This window comes from Abramis brama, assembly GCF_963993115.1.
Source record: "Abramis brama genome assembly, chromosome: 7".
Taxonomy (NCBI): Eukaryota; Metazoa; Chordata; class Actinopteri; order Cypriniformes; family Leuciscidae; genus Abramis; species Abramis brama.
The window spans coordinates 15,561,986-15,581,480 of NC_139969.1; the positions used below are offsets into that span (position 1 = coordinate 15,561,986).

Here is a 19,495-nt window from a genome sequence, read left to right on the forward strand (position 1 = left end):
AAATTAATGCTTTGAAATGCCTTTAATCAATTTGTATAAAAACACATCAAGGTTTTGTAAACCACAAACAGAGAATGTGGTAACAGCTGTGAATTTGGGAGGTAAAAAGGTTACATAAGGGTGTTTGTACATCATTTATTATGTATTTTATATGCTTCTCATGATATCTTGTTAAAGTTATCTCTTTTCTCATGTAATGTTGTATGAATTCCTAAAGATTCCTAAAAAAAATTAGAAACTCACATGAATTAGCAAAATGGTAATACAATATTGACAATGAGTCAAAACGAAAAACAAAGCAAAAGCAAAGAATTAAAAGAAATAACCGTACATATTATAACAGGTATGCTCATTTGAACTTTTCTTAGGTGTCTTGTAATTCAGATTCAGTGTCATGACAGGAGGAGGAGTTTAGCACAGACACTATACAGCTGTGTAAAGATGAGCTGTACAACACTGTGGAGAAGCTGCTGTTCTTGCCAGTTTAGTGAATGAACATGTTGATCTACATTATGATACTGCTGTCATCAACTGAAGGTATAATATTGTAGAAATGGATTTTATTGCAGCGGAAGTGTTTGAAAACTAAATTTAATGCCACTTTAATTTGCAGGCTCCAGAGCCACAGAAGTCATCACTCCAAAAAGTGAGAGAGTATTTGCACTTGAGGGTGACAATGTGACACTCTCTTGTAACTACAGCGGTTCTGTTCGTGGAGTTCACTGGTATCGCCAATACACAGGCTCACAACCACAGTTTCTTATACTGGAAGATTCAGGGGTACCTATTCAAGCTATTCCCCCCGTTCTAAGAGTAACCATCAATCACAGAAAAGGAGAACGGCATGTGGATCTGGAGATCTCCTCTGCTGAAGTATCAGACTCTGCTCTGTATTACTGTGCTCTGAGGCCCACAGTGACAGGAAACACAGTAACACTGTACAAAAAACATCTACATTTTTCATCTACTTATCAAGCCTTAAACTGTACAAACCACAGTTGGACTCAACAACACAAATGTCAAAAAAACACATAAAACTTCAACTGATACTATGGAATTGTCAAGTTCATTGTTAATGTAAGCTGGCTTTACTACACTGCAAAAGTTATTTTCCTATTCTGTATTTTTGTCCTGGTTTCACAGACAGGGCTTCAATTAAGCCAGGATTAGGCTTTAGTTCAATTAGGACATTCAAGCTATAGTTTTTTTTAAACATGTCTTTGAAAAAACATACTGGTGTGCATCTTGAGACAAAACAATGGCACTGAGATATTTTAAGATATGTCAGTGCAAGGAGCTTTCAGTGAAACCAGTGGTTTGTCTTGTTTTCCAGTACAAATATCTTAACATTTTTACACCAAGATACATTTACTTTACTTTTTCTTACCCTATTGGCAGGTATTTTTTCTTGTTTTAAGCTTAAACTGAGTTGAACTGAATTCACTGAATTTTGATATTCAGAAGACAAGACTTTTTGTTGACAAGTCATTTTGCTTCTCAAGTAATGTTTCTTGATTTAAGAACGTTAATATATTTGTACTGGAAAACAAGACTAAAATGCGGAGTAAGAAAACCACTTTTTTCAATGTAAAGAATAAAGTGAACAGTTGGTTTCAGTCAGTAACATCAAACATAACTACTGAAATGTATCTCATATAAAACTCAGAACAACTGTAATATTATTATAGCCCTTGATGCAAACTCGCAGATGTCTTTTTAAACTAACCTTAAAAAGATTTGTGTAATATTTGCTAAAATGTATACAACATTTTATGTAAATAAATAATTAGAGGGTAAATGATCATCATGAACAGTCACTATAGCATCAGAGAGATATGATCAGCTTCATAACTTCAGAACTTAAGGGGAGGAGCAAGCTGGAGACACCTTCTGCTAGATGATGAATTCAGTAACACTTTGTCCTGCAGATGAACTAAGACAACCTCCTGAAAATGATGATGTTTGTTTTGGCTTTGTTCTGTTGTCTGGCATGTAAGTATTTCAACCCTCAGGCCCAGGTTCCTTTTTCTACTTATTTGTATGTCTTAGTTGTCAAAATGTTGTCAAATGTTGATAATTTCATCTGCAGGTGTGAGTTTTGGGAATGACATCACACCAGTTGAAACTAATATGTTTAGGACAGAAGGGGAGATTATAAGTCTCTCCTGTAGTTACTCCTCAGCAAGAAGTTTATTTTGGTATCGCCAATATCTTGGATCGGCTCCTGAATTTCTTTTCATCATTCTTCATGGCACTGGGGAAGTTTTACAAAAATCTAAGATTGTGGATCAAGATCATCGATTCTCTGCAAAACTGAATAAAGAGAAAACCCATGTGGATCTGGAGATCTCCTCTGCTAAAGTAACAGACTCTGCAATGTACTACTGTGCCATGGAGCCCACAGTGACAGGAAAACAAACTACACTGTACAAAAACCTCACTTACTGTTAAAGCATTTACCATATAAAGCATGCAGGATATTTCTACTGATATTTTACTTTTCAACAAAAAAGGACAAAAGAACTCAAACCAAATAGAAAAAGAAAAACTAATTAAAACTTATTTGCTTCATTTTATAATATATTACAATTTATATAATTAATTAGTCTTCATTTCAAACTTAATTGTAAGCAACAAAAATATACTTTCTGCAAATATATATCATGTTTAAGTTTAAGATTATCCCCCCTAAAATGTTACTAAAATATGTTAGCTTTTCATCTAGCCTATATTCTTTTAAATGTGTAGCTATATGTGAATAACATTACAAAAGTCTTGTCTGTCATATATTGTGTAAGATGAATGGTGTAAATCTGAGTAGGAGGAGTTTAGACAGTCATTGTCAGAGACAATAAAGGACTGTCAACATTTCACAAGTCTCTTTGGATCATCTGATGTTTCTGTGAGTCTCCTGTTCAAACCTGATTATTGAGCCAACATGTTCATCTATTTAATTATATTTATATCATCAGCTCAAGGTAGGAGCAAAGGCTGGAGCATTCTTAAAAAAACATCTTATAAGTATAGAACAAATTTAGTTTGTGTAATTTACAAATAAATAATGATTCTCTTATTTAAGCCTGATTACTATATCTGAGAAATGCTTTTTTTATATATATAAACAAGCTAAAAAACAACATTGCATTATTAAGTATATACATTTGATTGCATTTGGATGGAGAATGTACATTTGAAAGAGGATGTAAATTTCACTTACATTTTTCTATTTTTTTTTTTACGCATTAACTGCAGGTTCCAGAGCCACAGAACTCATCACACCGTACAATGCTTATGAATTTGCTGTTGAGGGTGACAGTGTAACACTCTCTTGTAGCTACACTGCTTCTGTTCAAAGTCTTCACTGGTATCGACAGTACGCAGGTTCACCACCACAGTTCCTCATACTGGATTCCTATGGGTCAGTTACTAAAGCTGTTCCTCCAGTTGCTGGAATCTCAATCCATCACAGAAAAGACAACAGTAGTGTGGATCTGAAGATCTCCTCTGTGGCTGTAACTCACTCTGCTGTGTACTACTGTGCTCTGGAGCCCACAGTGAAAGGAAATATACTGCATGCTGTACAAAAACTGCTTAAAAGGGAGAAAGAAAGCGAGAGGTGGGGTCGAGGTTTTATGTACGGTGAAAGAAATCACACAGATACTTTCAGATATTACAGGTAGCCTGTTCTTCTGAAGTTCTTATAATATAGTTAAAATATTGTGGCTGAAAGACGAAGAAAAACTGTACATATCAGTTTTATGAGGACATAAAACATGATGTCTGTGCACGAGTGTGAGCACAACACTAAAGTGTTTGTATATAAAAACAAATGTCAATAAATGTAACTCAAACACAGACAGCACATTTTTATTTGTGCTGCATCCAAAACATGCTGTTCTGAGTTCCAACATCAGGGGGCAACATAACCTCACAAGCTATGTTTTATTCACATTGGACAAGCACCTGATGTTGAAATACTTATTTTAAAGCACAGAGCATCCATGTTTCACTAAACCACACCCACATTATTAGTACAACAGAACCTCACTCGGTCTCAGTGCATTCATTCATCCATCAGCAACACTTCATTCATTTTATAAAGCAACTTCCAGCATATTTCTTAACTTATAAATCAACAAGCAATAAATGAACGACGGAAATCTAAAACTTTAATTTAATAGTAAACAAACGCTCTGATCTTTGAAGAGGACTTCAGTTAAGATGGAGGAAAGGCGGATGCTACTCATAATGCTCATCACAGTTCCAGGTAAATAAATATAACAAAAAAAATAATAATAATAAAAATCCTTATTTGCTCATGATATATTACAATATATGATTGACTGTATTTCAGGTGGATTTGCTGATAGAATTGAACCAAGTGAAGGAAATACTAATGTTATCAGAGAAGAAGGAGAGTCTGTGACACTGAGCTGCACATATGAAACTAACAGCAATGATATTTGGCTTAACTGGTACAGACAGTATCCAAACACAGAACCAAAATATTTACTGTATAAAGGTGCTCGATCACAGAGTAGCTATGAAAATATAGGCCTACCAGATGGATTTCAGTCGACTACATCCCAAACCTCCACTGAACTCATTATTAACAGTGTAACTCTGTCAGATTCAGCTCTCTATTACTGTGCTCTTGAAGTAGCAGCCCAGTGATACAAAGTGCCAGAGAAGCTTTACAAAAACTCATACAAATTTATTGCTTTGAAGTGTCTTTAATCAATTAATATCATGCTTTTGTAAACCACAAACAGGGAATGTGGTAACAGCTGTGAATTTGGAAGGTTATAAAGGTTACATAAGGTCATGAGAGTTCTCATATTATTGCTTTTATGTTTTCTCTTTCATCGTGTTGTGTTGTATAAACACGTCACCCTTAGGTCTGTGTGGGTCCTAGTATACGCCCCAGTATAGTAATGGGGACACCATACTGTAAAAGGGCACAGTCCTTCAGATGAGACATTAAATCGAGGTGCTGCTGACTCTCTGTAATCATAAATACAAATCTCATGGCAATTCTCATAAAGTGTAGGGGTGTAACCCCGGTGTCCTGGCCAAATGCTGGCCCTTATCAATTATGTCCAATATTCCCCTTCCACTATATTGGCTCTCTCTCCATCTACTCTCCACCTATAGCTGGTGTGTGGTGATGGAGCTGCTGCACACTGGTGGTGGGTGAGGAGAGAAACCAACTCCATTGTAAAGTGCTTTGAATGTACAGTTGTATCTAAAAGTACTATATAAAATGCTTCATTATTCATTGTAGGATCAGATAGATATGATCTGCTTCATAAATTCCGGGTTGTAGCTTTAAGGGGAGGTGCTAGCAAGAGACACCTTCTTCTAGATGATGAATAAATGTTTATTTCAGTAAGACTTTGACAAGCAGATGAACTAAAATATCATCCTGAAACATTATGCTTTGTTTTTTGCTTTTGCTTTGTTCTCTTGCTTGTAAGTATTTAATCTAAACCCTTAAAATTTGTCTTAATTTGGTTATTTCTTTCCTTTATGAAATTTAAAAAAATGATGGTAATTTCATCTGCAGGTGTGAGTTTTGGGAATGTCATCACACCAGCTGAAACTCATATGTTTGGGACAGAAGGGGAGATTATAAGTCTCTCCTGTAGTTACTCCTCAGCAAACCGTCTGTTTTGGTATCGCCAATATCTTGGATCAGCTCCTGAATTTCTTTTTGTTATTCTTCACGGCACTGGGGCAGTTTTACAAAAATCAAATGTTTTGGATCAAGATCCTCGATTCTTTGCGAAACTGAATGAAGAGAAAACCCATGTGGATCTGGAGATCTCTCCTGCTAAAGTGACAGACTCTGCGATGTACTACTGTGCCATGGAGCCCACAGTGACAGGAAAACAAACTACACTGTACAAAAACCTCACTTACTGTTAAAGCATTTACCATATACACATATTTTCATGTGCCATTTGGAGGATTTACTATTCAATATGAAAAAAGTCCAGCAAACTAAAAAACCTTGTACATACATGTTTTCATGTTATAATTTATAGTACTCTTCTTTACAAACTTAAAGGTAAAAATGCTTTCTCTGTGTAAGAGATAAATAATTTTGTAAAATCCAAATAACCTTTACAGATCTTTATTGGAAAGGGTTTAAACAATACTATTCATGCACCTGTGCAATAAACGTCACAGTTCCAACTTAGGACACTGAAGAGATCTTTCCACTGACTGAAAGAGAGGAGAAAGGGTCCTTGATCACCTGTGTGAATGTAACCGGTCCTACTCGACACGCTCCAAGCGGGATTCAAACCAGGGTCTCTGGCGTGGGAGTGCTACTGCTAACAAGAGCCGTATCCTCTAGTGCAGTAGCTAGCGCACATCTTGAGCTCAGGGGAGTGAGGTTTACAGTACACACACAGCTCTTACTGGCCTACGTCCGTTACACTCACTTGGTGGAAGAGTGGGGTGATCTCACAGCAAGAACTGGCAAATTTGGTGTAGTCCATACATTTGATAATGAAATGCTGTCAAATTGTGAGATGCCGTCTGAATGTACAGGAGCAACGTGTAGGAAGTGCATAGCTCAAGTTTTGTGAGATACAGTAGAACCATCAACATTTACAGTAAGTCATTAGTATTACTATAAACCGCACATTGCAGAGAGGCAACTGAACAAAACATGCTGTTCTGTGTTTTAGCAGAAGGGGGCAGCATAATATCACAAGTGAGGATTTCCCTTCCATTGGTCAAACATTCCCCTGACATACTGTACATGCTCCTGCCAGGTCTCACATGTATTTGTTTGGAACACTTTTTCTCTCCTCATCTCTGGCATTTCAAGGCCCACTATTTAGAAGGCAAGTCTGAAACACGTTTTTTTTTTTTACTTTCCAACTCTTTTCCAACACGGTTACTCATTTAGCCCGGCTTCCAGAGAATAAATATGTACTTGTTTTGTAATTCATTTTAATAAATTGTAATTAATTGAGTTATATTTTGTAGAAAGAATTGTCAGTTTGAACTCAATTGTGGATATATGAGGATATATTTTCCTGTTCTGTTCTAGTGAAGTCCTGACAAAAACTTTTATCTAATTGTGCTTGCAGCGGTTGTTTATTATTTTTTAGAGGCATAGGACCATGCCAAAGGAAAAGTCTCCAGGAGAGTTCAACAGTGGCACAGATTAAAAGAGTCTTTCCAGAATTTATGACTCACCTGTGAGTGACCCATACCAAAGTTGCTTATGTACTGTAATACATTGACGCCTGGTTTCACAGACAGGGCTTAGATTAAACCATGATTAAAGGGATAGTTAAATTAGGACATTTAAGTAGGTTTTTTTTATAAACATGCCTTATAGAAAAACATTACTGGTGTGCATCCTGAGACAAAGCAATGGCGCTGACATATCTTAAAATATGTCAGTGCAAGGCTACAAACTGCTTTCAGTTAAAACAGCTCAAACATGCATTTTAGTCTGGGACTAGGCTTAAACCTCATCTGTGAAACCAGGGGAGAGTGTCAAAGATAATGTCTTCCACTGACTCTGAAAGAGAGGAGAAAGGGTCCCTGATCCCCTGTGTGAATGTAACCGATTAAAAGATTACGAGGGCACATGAATAAAAAAAAAGAAAAGAAAAAAGAGAAGAAATGCTCAGATAAATCATGTATTATAAATAACAGTATATTCCAGTTTAAAAAAAAAATATATATAATTATCCATTTTGAGTTCATGGTGACTTAAGCCTATAGCTGCTTCCTTATCTTAAAGTTAACATCTGTGGTTTTGGCCCCTCAAGCCTTGTCCAAAAAAAGTTTTCAATTTTGAAGACTTCTGATATTCAGACCTTCTGCACACACACTGTATTCTACTCTACAACAGGCTCCAGCACACCTCAATGTATTTTAATACCTCTCCCTGTATGAGATCCTTCTGAGTGGCCAATAACACGATCACATTATGCTCTCTTGAATTACAGAAACTGTGCAGCTTTTAAATTGTATGCTACACATTTCACAGTCAGGATATACACACTGAGCGAGTGGGCAAGTTAATCCAAAAACACTTTATTGGTCACACAGCAGATGCAGAAACAAACAGTTGAGTAAATACTGGTCATTGCAGTTGATGGATGATGGAATGATATTAAGGAAAATCTTTCTCTTACAGATACTGGCTGGAGAATAAACTGTTGGAACACACACACCTCAGTATTGTGGTGGAGTATGGGATGCTGGTGAGTATTACAGGAAAAGACAACACACTCGGAGAAACATGAGGGAGAAAAGCAGTTAGCCTATATGGTGAAAATAATTCATATGCACAGGAGATCACAGTAATAGGTCTGTTTCCTAGTCCAATGCTAGACAAGTGACTGAACTGATGTGTGTGTTTTTATGTGGTGGTTGATGACGTTGATGAGTGACAGGTGCCGGTGATCAGAAATCTGGTTACTGTGATGTTGTGGTGGTGAGAGAGCCTGGTGAACCTGTGACATCACTAACCACACCCACAATATTAGTGTACAACGGAACTTCAGTCGGTGCATTCATTTACTGCTGAATATAATGGACACACCAGTTTCATTCACAATATAAAGCAATATTCAGGATTTTTTTTTTTTTAATCCAACAGTAATAGAAATACAAACTACCTCTGGACTTCCAACATGGAGGGTCTACTCATGATTGTCATTGTAGTTACAGGTAAATTAAGTATTAAATAAGCTGAACAAACAATATCCCATTTTTATATGAAAGCAATTATCACGTGCTGTTTTTTGTTTAATATTTATCTATTTTATAACTGAAAAGATGCATTTGTAACAAGTTTTATTTAAATATAATCCCCCTGATCAGAGATTACAGAACAAATCTTTTAATTTAATTTCAGGTGTGTTTTCTGACAGCATTGGACCAAGAGAAGAAAATACAAATATTATCAAGGAAGAAGGAGAGTCTGTGACACTGAGATGCTCATATGAAACTAACAGCAATAATGTTTGGCTTTACTGGTTCAGACAGTATCCAAACGGAGAACCTCAGTTTTTACTGTGGAAAGGTGCTCGATCAGAGAGTCGTGCTGGGCATCAACCAGACCGTCGGTTTCAGTCAACAACATCCCAATCATCCACTGAACTCATTATTAATAAAGCAGATACGTCATATTCAGCTCTCTATTACTGTGCTCTAAGAAATGTAGCCCAGTGATACAAAATGCTTGAGACGCTTTACAAAAACTCAAATACGCAATGTGCTTTAAACAGTCTTTAATCTATTAGCATCAAACCACAATTTATAATTTTTTTTGTAAACCACAGCTCTGGATATAACAGTGTGGCAACACCTGTGAATATGGGAAATTATGAAAGGTTACATATGTGAAACTATCATTTAGCATTGTTTTTTCTAAGTATGTTATTTAAAAACAACTCTAAATTCAAAATTCATTCAGTAAACAAAAGGAGTGGAATTTGTTAAACTAAAAATTGTACAAAAACATACACACAAAAAAATTATTCTTAAGTATGTATAGTTCTCTGTCCATTATCTTCTATAGATTAAGCGGATCTGCATAGTCGTCATGTATAATGGAAAGAGGAGGAGTTTAGCACAGACATTAGTGCACAGATACATAACAATCAAGCAGCTGGTCTTTGTTTAGCTTCCTGCCACTTTGTTGAGTGAACATGTTCATCTATATTATGATACTGATGTCAACAACTGAAGGTATAATATTGCAATATTTAAGAAATATGTCACAATAAGGAAATCCAATGAAATGCATAATTTAATTTAATTGTTCTCTTTTTAATGATTTTTGTTCCACATTTAAATACACTATATAAAAGATTAATATATTAATGTTGTGTTTTTACAAGATGTGTGTATGTGCTAAACTTAATGGCACTTTCATTTGCAGGCTCCAGAGCCACAGAAGTCATCACTCCAAAAAGCGAGAGAGTATTTGCACTTGAGGGTGACAATGTGACACTCTCTTGTAACTACAGCGGTTCTGTTCGTGGAGTTCACTGGTATCGCCAATACGCAGGTTCACCACCACAGTTCCTCATACTGGAATATTCAGGGGCAACTACTGAAGCTATTCCACCCGTTCCAAGAGTAACCATCAATCACAGAAAAGAGCAAAGTCATGTGGATCTGGAGATCTCCTCTGCTGAAGTATCAGACTCTGCTCTGTATTACTGTGCTCTGGAGCCCACAGTCACAGGAAACACAGTAACACTGTACAAAAAAGCCTTCATCACAGCATCACTGTTTAGCTAGCCTGCCAATGATAACACCATCCAGGAATGTAGGAGTACTGTTCGATGACCAGCTGAATGTCTGCTTTTCCCTAAATTGGATGAATTAAATTCCATGTATTATCAAAGTAGCAAGATAGAAAAACAAACCTGTATACTGTATGTGTCTATCTGGTGAGTGATGTCACTAACCACACCCACTTTACAAATACACATTAGAACGTCTACATTCATTCAAACTGCAGTGTCAGTGAAAAGTATATTCTTCTTCATTCACATGAAATACAAGGATTTCCTGAAGTCCTTCATTGTGATTTTTCACAGTGTCACAGTGTCTCTAATCCCTGTGAACATAATTTGGCTTAAAACAAAATAAATCACTCGGAATATTAACATGGACAGATGCAAATTGCTGATTCTCATGACAGGTACTTTTTTTAAAAGTGTAATTGCTCAAAAGTTTGGGATCAGTAAGTTTTTTTCAAAGAAAATAATACTTTTATTCAGGAAAGATACATGAAATTGATTATAAGTGAGATTAAAGACATTTCTAATGTTACAAAATATTTCTATTTCAAATACATGCTTTCCTTGAGCACAAACATCAGCATATTACAATGATTTCTGAAGGATCACTGAAGACTGGAATAATGGCTGCTAAAATAAATTGTAATTTTAATCTATTTTAAACTATTATTATATTTCACAGTATTATTGTTTTACTGTATTATTGATTAAATAAATGAACCCTTGGTGAGCATAAGAGACTTATTTCAAAAACATAAAAAAAAAATCATGCTGACCCCAGACTTTTGAATGATAGTGAATATAAATTATTGAATTAGTATTTTTTAGTATTTAAGTATTTTTCAGAGTATTTTTATTATCGTTCTAAAGCACACATTTTCTTGTAGGTGTATTTGCTGACAGCATTGTGCCAAAAGAAGAAGGTACAAATAAAACCAGGAGAGAAGGAGAGTCTGTGACACTGAGCTGCACATATAGCAGAAATAATGTTTACCTGTACTGGTACAGACAGTATCCTAATGGAGAACCTCAGTATTTACTGTTTAAAGGGGCTCGCTCGTCCGATGAAGGGGATGTATCGGACAGTCGTTATAAGTTAACTATATCCCCTACATCCACTTCACTCACTATTAACAATGTGAATCTGTCAGATTCAGCTCTCTATTACTGTGCTCTTAAGAGTAGGAGCCCAGTGATACAAAGTCCACAGACGCTTTACAAAAACACACACAACTCGTGTCTCAGTTATCCACCACATCTCTGTGTCTTAAACCACAAGACAACAGGATGTGGTCACACCTGCTGAAGAAGAAGAAGAAAAAACTTTTACAACTTTTATTGGTTAGGTCCACCTCTTCAGGCTTCCTCAAATTAGCAGTTGTGAACTTAAAGCATTTAATAACAAAACTGTGGCAATAAAAGTATTTATTTAGTGGCATCTACTGTACAACTATGGAAGTGCATTTCACAGGGAGTTTAAAATAAGAAAATAAACTGTTTTTAAAAATGGGTTTCCATATTTTGCAGTTTGTGAGCTACAGCTTTAAGGGGAGGGACTAACTAGAGATGTTAAATGCGTTCTTCAGTAACAGATGTTTCCAATTAATTCGTATTTCGTCCTGAAAAATGATACTCTTTGTTTTTATTGTGCTCTTCTCCCTTTCAAGTATGTATTCTGTTCTAGTCTGTCAGGATTTTTCTTTATTGCTTGTTTGTCCTTTTTTCACTTTTAAGATTAATATGTTAATTTTTAAACAAGCTAATTTGTTTTTTCTTTCTACATGTGATATTTTTGGGAATGTCATCACGCCGGTTCAAACTGAAGTATATAGAACAGAAAATGAAATGATATCCCTGTCGTGCAACTACTCCTCTGCAGTGAGTCTATATTGGTATCGGCAATATCCCAGATCAGCTCCTGAATTTCTTTTCGTCATTCTGCATGCTACTGGGAAAGTTTTACAGAAGTCTAAAGTTGTTGATCTAGATACTCGATTCTCTGGAAAACTGAATAAGGAGAAACCCCATACGTATCTCGAAATCTCTTCTGCCAAAGTAACAGACTCTGCGATGTACTACTGTGCCCTGGAGCCCACAGTGACAGGAAAACAAACTACACTGAACAAAAACTCTCCCTATAGAGGGTAAACCACAGTCAACGCATCACAGTCAACTGGCAGAAATACCAGCAAAAAAAAATTTGTTAAACATACTGTACTGATATAGAGCAACCATTAAACTAGAGAGGAACAGCATTTCATCTTTAACTGACAAAATATAGGTATCCAATTCAATCCATTCAATCCAATTCATCCATATGCGCTCCAGTCCAGTTTGGTTTGATCCAATACACATTTTCAGTCCTTTGTGAATGTAGTTCAAAAGACCTATTTATTATGCTTTCCGCTGGCGGTCAGACACTTTCTCCACTGCTTTCCGCTTCCAGTGAAAAATACAAATAAATTCAATCAAATGTTTCTGATATACATCAGTTTTGCTTGGTTAATCACATGCCGTATTTGCGGATGGGTTTCAAAACTAAGGCTGCTTGTGTCAAAAAGTTCAGTTCAGTTCAACTTTATTGTCAGTCTCAGGGTCCTTTAGAAAACCATACAACATTACAAACACCCAACCCCTCCCTAAAAAAACAAAAAAACAAAAAAAACAATTACCAATTATAAAAGACTGGTGCTTCCACAGAGATGACTGGTATCGCACAACACTTTTACTAGGATTTGCCAGTAGCTTAATAATGTCATTCTGAGAGCCATCCAGTCGACCAATAAATTTGTACATCAGATTTCTCAGTAAAGCCTGGAAAGTGTTGACTCTTGCCTTACAAAACAATTTACTTGCACTACACCACCTAGGTTTTTTAAGCAATATCCGCATACAGTCATTACAGGCCACCTGAAGCGTATGGTTGTCTTTTTAAACTTGGCCCACAATGGGGCAGTGTAGAGTGGAGTAGGCTTGAAAGAGCCTTATATTAACATTGTCTGAACACATATAGAATTTTCTTGCTAACATGTTAGCTTGAGCATAAAGCATACGACACTGCCTATACATGTCATCATCATCATCAGACAATTGATCTGTGAGGAAGTGCCCTAGGTATTTTGTTTTATTACAAATACCTAGCAATTTGCCTGACAGATAAAAAACTGGAAAGTTGAGATCTTTATCCCCTTTTGTTCTGCATATCATGACAACACTCTTCTTAGCATTATACTGCACATCATATTTGAGCCCATAATCAGAACATATATTCAGCAACTGTTGAAATCACTGCTAGGAGAAACAATAGCCAGATCATCGGCATACATAAAATGATTCATTAGAGCATTACCAATCATACAACCAGTTTTGCCGCCTCTTAGTTGTTCTGATAAGTCATTCATACACAGGTTGAAAAGGGCTGGGGAGAGTAACCCCTCTTGTCGTACTCCATTACCAACACTAAACGGAGCGGAGACTATTACCCCATCTGACCTCCATACTCTGGTTGGCATACCAGTATTCAGTACCAAAAAGAATCTGCACCAAGAGACTACTAAATCAACACATACTGGGGTTAGATATTTCCAAATACAAATTTTAAAATGTATTAAGCCACATATGGGCTACCTAACTACAAAATCCTAATTTAACCTAATTATGAAAAACATAAGTGAGAATGGTAACAGTAGCAGTGGTCTTCCCTCAGTGAGATTAGATTGCCATCTGTATCAATAACCTTGGGCCATCTAATTAAACCAAATATGCCAATTTCTGTCGAAGAGTTGTTCTGGTGCAACAGCAAGAGAATTTGTTTTTTTAAAGAACATTAACATAACATTAACATTAACATTAACATATAAACACAAAATCAGCAACAACTTGCATGGAGATTTTGGTTAATTTCTCCATTCCTCAAGTATTTTAGGGTTTAAAAATGTAATTATATGTCAAGAGGTGGAGCTTAACACAGGCCTGTAAAACACAGACTAGTTCAGTGATCATCACAGATCACTGAGGGAAGCAGGAACCTGTTCATCATGTTCACTTGTGTACTTATATTGCTGACTTTAACTCAAGGTAAAATCTTACATGTATCATTATATCACAATATCTCATTTTAAACATGCTGAAATAGGTTTTTGTTGCAGGTAACAGAGCTAAAGATGCCATCACTCCATACAGTGAATCAACATTTGCCACTGAGACTGAGAGTGTGAAACTCTCTTGTAACTACAGCGGTTCTGTTGATAGTCTTCACTGGTATCGACAATACGCAGGTTCACCACCACAATTCCTCATACTGGACTACTATGGAACAAAGACTGAAGCTGTTCCTCCAGTTTCTGGAATATCCATTAATCACAGAAAAGAAGCCAGCAGTGTGGATCTGGAGATCTCCTCTGCTAAAGTGACAGACTCTGCTCTGTATTACTGTGCCCTGCAGCCCACAGTCACAGGAAACACTCTACACACCATACAAAAACCTGAAAAACATAAAGCACAAATTTGCAATGATGTCTAGCCATCATATATGTGAAGGCATATATTTAGAATATACGAGCTATTGAATAACTATTTGATTATTAATTGACTGTGAGCTTTGTATTCAAAAATACAGATGTACAATGTTGATTAAACCCATTAGTAATGTTTATGAATTTTAAAATGAAATGATTAGACAAGATTAATATAAAATTGCTAGTCAGTAGTCACACTTTATTCTGAAACAAAATGTCATGCTTTTCTTTCACTGTCTTCTTGAAATGAATTGTTTTCCCATGAAAGGCAATATAATGTAAACCTGGGAAAACATTTCTGTTTTGTGACAACAAAGGTTATCATAAATTCCTGTCCACTGTTTAGTTGAAGCAATTTAGCCATTTTTGTCTCCATTATGAATGCATCAGTTTTGTAATACATGTAAATGTGTGTCATCTGCCACTAGAGGGTGAAGTTGGAACAAAAAAGATAGATGAACTGAGTGAATGACTATTTCCTTTCAAAATGCTCATGGTATTTTTACCCACACACAGAATATTGAGGACAAAATAATCAAAGATATCAAACACACAACAAGACATTAACTCTGAGCTGTATATAATAGATCAAGTACAACAGATCAAGAAAAAAATCCTATTAACTGACACTGACAATCTCAGTTTTAATGTGGCAAGACAGTGGTTTAAATATCAGAAACCCAAACCACACCCACATTTACAGACAATATAGCTGCACAAATGACTCTCCGTTACATTCATACATTTACCTTTCAATTTAAAATCATAAAGCATATACTGATAGGGCCATGGAGAGATGTATCCTACTGATTCTTGTAACAGTACCAGGTAAAGTGCACTTCATATATCAGCACTAGACTAAAATATATTGAGAATTCAAAGTGTTAATTATGTAAATTATTTAACAGATAATGCTGACATCATTGTTCAATTTAATGTAGTTCATTATAGCACTGTTACTGTAACACCAGAAAGGACAGGGGATTGCTCAATATAATTAATTCTCTTGCAGGTATATTTGCTGACAGCATTGAACCAAAAGACAATGATAATATTCTCAGAAGAGAAGGAGAGTCTGTGACACTGAGATGCTCATATGATACAAGCAGCAGTAATGTTATGCTTTACTGGTACAGACAGTTTCAGAACAGAGAACCTCAGTATTTACTGCGGAAAGGTGCTCGATCATGGAGCAATAGTGAGAATATACCAGATCCTCACTTTCAGTCGACTACATCTCAAACCTCCACTGAGCTCATTATTAATAGTGTAACACTGTCAGATTCAGCTCTCTATTACTGTGCTCTAAGAGTTGGAGCCCAGTGATACAAAGTCTATGTGAAGCTGTACAAAAACTGAAAATCATTTTCCATTTGATCTCAAGCCACATCAAACCCACAATCTATAATTCACACAATATAATTACACGTTTGAAAACACCTGTGTGTGGTTACGGAAGAAAATTTAGTTCAAGTTATAAAGGCAAATTAGCCTAGATAAAAATGAAAAGAGATCAAAATAAAAGAAACAATACATATTCTACTAGAACCTTCCTGAATAACGTTTGTACATCACAATCAGCTTGACAAATATGACTTAGCATTACATTATTATTATTTATTACTGCACATTTCATGTAGTGCCCCAGTAATACAAAGTGACTGAGAGGCTTTACAAAAACTTACATGAAATCACACACAATTATTGTTTTAAAGTTGAACAGTATCTAATAATCTACAAATAAAACCACAGCTGTTCTTTACATTAGCCACAGAGGCTCTGTGAATAGCAGGATATGGTAACACTTTTTCAAATTTAACTGAGATAAAAGTATTTCATAGGGTAATTATTGATATAAAAAAGTGACTGTCATTTAGTGTTCTTGCTGGTGTTTTTTTGGTTTTGCTTTGTTCTCTAACATGCAAGTAGTCTATTCCAACACTGTAAAAAATTTCTAACCCTCCCAAATCAAAAATTTCAAGTGACCGATAACATCTAAATTTTTCAATTGGCCCAAGTGAAATTCTTGTTGCAATAGTCTGTTAACATTGGCTCAATGAGAAATAATACATCAGACTAATTGAAAAATTTAGATGTTATCGGTCACTTGAAATTTTTGACTTGGGGATGTAATTTTTTTTTACAGTGAAAGTGTCAGGCTTTGTCATATTTCTTGTTTGCTGTTCTGTTGTGGCATGAGAAATGTTAATTTACATTTTAAACTATCTTCCTGCAGGTTTGAGTTTTGGGAATGTCATCACACCAGTCCAAACTGAGATGTCTGGCACAGTGGGGGACAATATAACTCTGTAGCTACTCCTCTGCGGTTAGTCTACAGTGGTATTGCCAGGATCCCAACTCAGCTCCTGAATACCTTTTAGTCATATTTCATAGTGAAGGTTTCTCAAAAGTCCAAAATTGTAGATCTAGATTCCAGATTCTCTGGAAAACTGAATGAAAAGAAAACCCATGTGTATCTGGAGATCTCCTCTGCGATAAAGTTACAGACTCTGCAATGTACTATTGTGCCCTGGTGCCCACAGTGACAAGGAAAATGAAAGCTTTAGCACAAGTTCTGCCGGGAAGACTCAATTGTTATGTCACTTATTACCTTCTCATCTATCCAATCATGTTCTAATACTTGTACTATAAAAGATATGTACTTAATCATGTCTGAGTTTGCAGATGCTGACACTTTCATTCCCCTCCATCCTCCCCACCACCACCAAGATGTTTCCTTCCTTCCCCTCCATCCTCCCTACCACCACCAGGATGGTCCCTTCCCATACCTCACAGGGGGTCGGCTGCGCCCCTGCCTTCGTCTTCAGGCAGGAAATGCAGAGTCCGGACCCTCTGATTGCAAGCTACGGACGGGGCCTACACCAAAGAACATTTGCCACTGAGACTGAGAGTGTGAAACTCTCTTGTAACTACAGCGGTTCTGTTGATAGTCTTCACTGGTATCGACAATACGCAGGTTCACCACCACAATTCCTCATACTGGACTACTATGGAACAAAGACTGAAGCTGATCCTCCAGTTTCTGGAATATCCATTAGTCACAGAAAAGAAGCCAGCAGTGTGGATCTGGAGATCTCCTCTGCTAAAGTGACAGACTCTGCTGTGTATTACTGTGCTTTGAGGCCCACAGTCACAGGAAACACTCGACACACCATAAAAAAAAAAAAAACTTGTGATGTTAGTCTTACAGTAAGATATCAAAAACAACAAATTTCCTACAGATCAAAGTGACAGTTTGATTCTGATGTTACATTCAAATTCATATAAATATTGAAATGTTCTAGCTGGTTAGTATTTCTGTAACTTTATGTACATGCACTGATGGATTCAAATTATTGTATTAGAGCATTTCAATGAACATTGATGGAATAAACTATATTCTCAGATGTCTCATCATGTTTAAAAAATATATAAATAAATAATCATCCATCACATTTATCATCCATTATCTTTTCTAGACTCACAAATGTTTCATCCTTGTTAGACTTGGGGACTAGCCTGGGTTTCCCCATGCTGCCTTGAACGCAGCGCGATTTTATTCACGCTGCTAGGCAGCCTGGACACCATGGACCAGATTTTCCCCTCAAAAAGGGAACCAATCACAGAACGGGGAGGGAGCAGCAAGATGATGACGATGTCTATGCGACACACCGAAGCAGTTTGTTTATATCTATGGATCCAACATGGCATCAGACGCGAAGTTACCTTTCGATGCAGCCTTAGATAGTGTTCTTAGTAGTTTAGAACGCAAGTTTATTTCGTCGTCTTCCTCGTCGAATTTCTGTCGCTCTTCATACGTCATCTGGTATAATTGAAACGATTGGCTATGAGCTACGTACAGGCGCATTTGATAGACATTCGTAGCGCCCAATAAACGGCTCTGGGCATTCGTAAACCACGCCTCAAATACGAGAAAATGAACGTGGTTCCCAGACCACGTCTCAAATGAGACTAGGTCTGACGTTAGCCAGGCTACTTGGGGACATTGTCAATGAGTGAATAAATATTTGTTACATCACCACTGGGGGGTGCTGTGTACATTAAAACATTTCAGAGAGGATACCCAACTGTATCTGTAATGAATTCACATGTGCAAGGAACAACAGAAGACGGTCCCTTTGCCCTCTGAATACATCTTGAATTTGGTGAAACTGTGCTTAACTGTCATGAAAATAAATAATTGTCTAAACATGTCCTCAATGCATAATATAATTACATGGGTAAAATATAAACATGTTTCACATAGGATTGTGAAATTTACTGAAATTAATCATTTTTTGACCGATTTAAAGGTATGGGTATAGGCCTAGGCCTAAAGATTTAGTTTTTCCTCACTCAATGCACTTGATCAGTAATTTATAAAGATATCAATCAACACACCATAACAAAATGTGACTCTAGACTGCAATAATGCTACAAGCACAAACCCCACTTTCAAAAATTAAATATTCTCACTCCACTAAATAGCCTCTATTTTGTTTAGCTTTGAATGATCCTTATAGTAAGATAATGAACATAATCAAGTCACACTTGCTGATTAAACTGAATTATTGGAGAAAAATACTTATTCAACAAAAAGCATAGTTAGTTTTTGAGCTATTCATACACTGAGGGAAAGACATAAGGAAAGACAGAGAAGGACGTCTAACTAAACCACACCCACAT

The 19,495-nt window shown here is 36.4% G+C and overlaps 1 gene segment (V, D, J or C); it reads left to right on the top strand.

Annotated features, from left to right (window-relative positions):
* The first annotated feature begins 9,903 nt into the window (after positions 1-9,903).
* Positions 9,904-10,287, top strand: LOC311087504 (T cell receptor alpha variable 27-like). The segment is given in 1 exon: positions 9,904-10,287.
* Positions 10,288-19,495: the final 9,208 nt, after the last annotated feature.